Genomic DNA, 5,449 nt, shown 5'->3' on the forward strand with positions numbered 1-5,449 from the left:
GAAATGGACTGCTGCAAAACACAAACTTCTCATCAGCATCACTGGGTGCTATGCGGTAAGTGAACAAAATCTAAAAATTCTTAAGGGAAAAAAAATATTTAGCCAAACTATCCTTTAACAATAAGAATGAATGTGCAAAAGAAGAAAAACCAGCTAAACCCTGTTAACTTAAGCCTTTATTAAAATCATCACAACAGGGATGCCTGGGTGGCTCAGCGGTTTAGTGCCTGCCTTCAGCCCAGGATGTGATCCTGGAGACCCGAGGCGGAGTCCCACATCAGGCTCCCTGCATGGAGCCTGCTTCTCCCTCTGCTTCTCTCTCTCTCTCTGTGTCTTTAAATAAATAAATAAATAAATAAATAAATAAATAAATAAATAATCAGTCTTTTTAAAAAATAAATAAAATAAAATCATCACAACAGGACAATTCAAGATAGCTATTCTACTGGAGAGCCTGAGGAATTTTTATATTAAATTTATGAAGGTACAAATTTTGTCTATATTCTGAGAATTAGTCTCAGAAGGTATGGGGAATTTAGGCTGCATTAGTCAGGGGACAGGATTTGGGGACTGCAAGAGTAGAACTAAAGTATTTATAGCTCTTAGGCAGTTTGGATTTAGTAGGAGTGGTGAGGAGGAAGAGGAGAGAACCAGATCTTTCTAGAGTCAGTGCTAGAGCTAAATTCAGCCATTTGGCTTCTTTCATGAATCAAGGACATTTTCAAACACAGAGGACCTCAGAATTTACCATCCACATTCTTTGAAAGAATTGCTATATGATATTATTTCAGCAAGAAGAAAAATAAATCTGGGAGAGAGTAATGAGTAAGAAACATTGCAACAAAGTAATCATTTGAAACAACATTGCTGAATTGAAATCAATATGTGTGTTAAACCATTTGGAAATAAAACTCCCTAAGATGTCAACATGAGAGTCCATGGAGGAAGAAGGAGAGTGTAAAAGGGAATAAATACATGTTAAATTTCTTGTTTTGTTGAAATAGAGTAGAATTTAGATGCATTTGACTCCAGACTTTTGAAAAAGAAAATGTAAGTTACTTATATGAGCTAAAAATGCACAAGCTGAACAAAAACAATGGATGAATGTACAACTATCAAAACAGAAGAGGGGAAATGTTGCAAAACAAAATCTAACCAAAAGTGGCAAAAAAAGCCTTAATTTTTTTTTTTTTTTTTTTTTTTTTTTAGGCTGGGTGCCTGGGTGGCTCAGTCAGTTAAGAAACGGACTCTCAGTTTCAGCTAAGGTTGTGGACTGGGGTCCTGGGATCAAGTCCCACATCACGCTCCCTACAGCATGGATTCTGCTTGAGGATTCTTTCTCTCCCTCTGCCCTGCCCTCACTCGTGCACATGTTCACTTGCTCACTTTCTAGAATGGGTGAATGAGTCTTTGAATTTTTTTTAATTTAGCATCTAATAAAACAAAAAACTATGGTAAGAATAAATCAGAATTCATATTTATGATAAATGTGAGCAGTTTTATCAGACCTATTAAACGACAAAGCCTATCAAGTTGGTAAAAAAAAAAATCCAGCTATAATTATTTACCAGAATCAACCCTGAGAAAAATAATCTAAAAGTAGAATTGTTGAAAGTAAAGAGATTCTAAAAATTACCTGCCAAAGTGCTAATACAATGATTTTATAATACCATGAGACAAAACAGAATTCAAGGTGAAAATTTCCAGGGGATCAAGAAGGATACTTAACAATGATAAAAGGAGTAATCCACTAAAAACTTTAATAGTAGTGAACCTTTATGAATATGAAGTATGTTCATATAAAGCAAAACCAACAAATATTTAAGAGGATTAAAAATGTACACATCTTTATAATCATGACAGACATCACACTCTTTTGATCACCAACAGAGTGGTCAAGAAGTTAAGAAGGGTAAGAAGAACTGAATAGCATAATTAGCAATCTTCCTCAAATAAGCATACAGAGAATTAAGACAAGTAGACACACACAATTAAGAATCTTCATAAAATAGATATACTTTTTAAAAAATATGGAATGTTCAGAAAATTGAGCAACATGACACAACTGAACTCAAAACATTCTAAAGTACCCATTTCATATAAGCCATAAACACATATGACATTGCAATAGAATAAAAAACCAACATGTTGCCAGAAAATCCATATGGCAGTCAAGTTTGGGACAGATTCCCAAGTAATTCTTGGGATAAAGGAAAAAAATAAAGAGACAGCTTACAAAATACTTTAAACTGAATAACCATGTGAGACATGGGTTTCCAAGACTATCCCCACATTTGGAGGTTTGCTAGAAGGACTCATGGGATTCAGCAGATAGTTGCGCCCATGGCTAAGATTTACTACAGCAATCTAGTAAAGATACACAGTGGGTCATAAGTGAAAAAGGTAAAAACAAATAATAATAAGTGAAAAAGGTGGTGTCTGGAGGAATCTATGTGTAGGTTTCCTTATGCCCTCTCTCTCCCATGGGAGGTCCCAGAGAGTGCATGCTTCTCCCAGTAACAAAAATGCAGCAATAAGTGTGGGATGTTTCTACTCAGGGAGGCCCATTAAAGACAGAGCATCCAAGGTTTTTACTGGGGTCTGGTTATATAGGTACCCTCTACCTAGCACATTGCAAAATTACAGGCTCCCAGAAAGAAAGCAAATGTTTAGCATAAAGCACTTTATTTGTACAAACAGTTTAGGCACAGTATAGGCACTGTGAGCTACACTTATCATAGAGGGCAAGTTTTTATATCAGTGAAAGAATGAGTTTACCAATCAAGTTGCCAGATACCAGCCAAGGGCCAAGTTCGCAAGCAGCCCTTTTCAAACATAACATTCTCAGACCTGCTTTGTGAACTAGCTTTGGCAAAACACATATGACTTCTGTATCAAAACCTGGGTATGGAACCAGAGAAATTCTCAGGAAGAAATTTATAGCCATAGGTGAATCTCCCTCAAAATAAAAGGAGCTGAAATTTAATGAAAAAGATTTCACCAAAAGACACTGAAAAGAACAACAAAATACATCCAATAAAACCAGAATGAAGGGATTAAGTTTAAGCCAGATGTTAATAAGACAAAGATTATAAGAACAAACACAAAAGAAAAAGCTTGATCAATAACATAAATCCTAGTTATTCAAAAGGAAAAAAAAATTAAGATAAAACTTTGGAAATCTATAAGAAAAAGAGAACAGAAGGTAAAACTTGACATTGACAGGAAAATAGCTATAGGTACGAAGGAGTTTGAAATTTTTAAAGATAGTATTGTATAAAATTCTGTACCAATAAATGCAAAAATATCAGTGAAAGGATATTTTTGCATATTACAAATCATAAATATTGAAATTAGTTAAAATAATTTATCTATAGCTGGAAGAATTTATAGCTGAACTCATTAACTACCCCACCCACCCACACAGACACTGATACTCAAAAGACTGTAGTGCATCAACTAAATATCAACTAAGTAGAATATCAACTAAAATTACAGGAATAAAGGAGTGAAATTTTTCATCTTTTGCAGACAGTTTCAAAACTAGGAAAACAGGGCAGATTAATGATCCAATACTATTAACAAGTTTGATCTAACATCTGAAAAAAACTACCTAACTCATTCAATAATACCAACCTAACTCTAAAGACTCAAACTGTTAGAACTAACAAATGAGTTCGGTAAAGTTGCAGGATACAAAATCAACATACTCAAATCAGTTATGTATGTATACACTAACAATGAGGTATCTGAACAAGAAATTTTAAAAATAATCCTATTTATAATAGCATCAAAAACAATAAAATACTTAGGAAGAAATTTGACCAAGTAGGTGAACAACCTATACATGAAAAATTAGTAAGACATCAAAGAAAGAGATTGAAGAAGACATAAATAAATGGAAAGATAGTCCATGCTCATAGATTGGAAAAATTAATATTGTTAAAATGTCCATACTACCCAAGGTGATCCACAGATTCAAGGCAACTCCTATCAACATTTTAATGGTATTCTTTACAGAAATAGAAAAGCAATCCTAAAATTTGTTTGAAACTACAAAAGAGCCAAAACCATCTAGAGAGAGAAAAACAAAGCTGGAGGCATCATATGGCCTGATTCTATAACTATGTTACAAAGTTATAGTAATCAAAACAGTATGATATTGAGACAAAAACAAACACATAGACCAATGGAACTGAATCAAGACCCCAGAAATAAATCCACACATATATAGTCAACTCATATTTGACAAGGAAGCTAACAATATTCAACAAGGGAACATGAGTTCCTTCAATAAATCGTCCTGGGAAAATTGGATATTCACATATAAAAGAATAAAATTGGATCCCTATCTTACATAGCTCACAAAAATTTTTTGTAATGCATTAAAGATTTAAATACAATACCCCAAATTAGAAAAATTCTAGAAGAAAACAGGGGAAAAGGCTCCTTGACGTTGGTCTTGACAATGATTTTTTTTGCATCTGGCACCAGAAGCTCAAGCAACAGAAGCAAAGAAAAAAAATCAACAAGTGGAACTACATCAAACTAAAAAGTGTCTGCACAGCAAAAGAGATAAGCAGTAAAATGAAAAGCAGCTTACAGAATGGGAGAAGATGTTTGCAAGTCATACATCCCATAATGGGTTAATATTCAAAACATATAAGGAATTCATACAGATAAATAGAAAAAAACTGATTTAAAAATGAGCGGAGGACGTAAATAGACATTTTATCAAACAAGGCACGCAAATGGCCAATTGGGACATGAAAAGATGTTCAACATCACTGTCAGGGAAATTCAAAGCAAAACCACAATGAGATACCACCGCACACCTATTAGAACGGCTATCATCAAAAAGACAGGAGATAACAAGTAGTGGCAAAGATATAAAGAAAAGGAAACCCTTGTGTACCCTTGGTAGAAATGTAAATTGGTGCAGCCACTATAGAAAGCTGCTGGAAGTTCCTCAAAATATTAAAAAGTGAACTATCATATGATCCAGCAATCCCACTCCTGAGTCTATACCCAAAGGAAATGAAATCAGGATCTGAAAGAGATATCTGCACTCTCATGTTCATTGCGGCATTATTCACAGCAGCCAAGATACAGAAACAAGCTAAGTGTTTGCTTACAGAAGAATGAAGAAAATTAAGTATGTACATAAATAATGGAATATTATTCATGTATCAGACACCAGACACCAAATCAGCTGGCACTGTGATCTTGGACTTCCCAACCTCCAGAACTGTGAGCAATAAAATTTGGTTGTTTAAGCCAATCTGTGGAATTCTATTATAGCAGCCTGAATAGACCATGACAATGGAGATAATCACAAATATCCAGAGTGTTGAAGTCTCTAAAGAACAGCACTCAGCTCAACAGATATGTTTAAAGATTAAAAAAAAAAAAAAAAAAAAAACTTAGAGGCTCACACCCTCTACCCTCC

This window comes from Nyctereutes procyonoides, unplaced genomic scaffold, assembly GCF_905146905.1.
Source record: "Nyctereutes procyonoides isolate TBG_1078 unplaced genomic scaffold, NYPRO_anot_genome, whole genome shotgun sequence".
Lineage (NCBI taxonomy): Eukaryota > Metazoa > Chordata > Mammalia > Carnivora > Canidae > Nyctereutes > Nyctereutes procyonoides.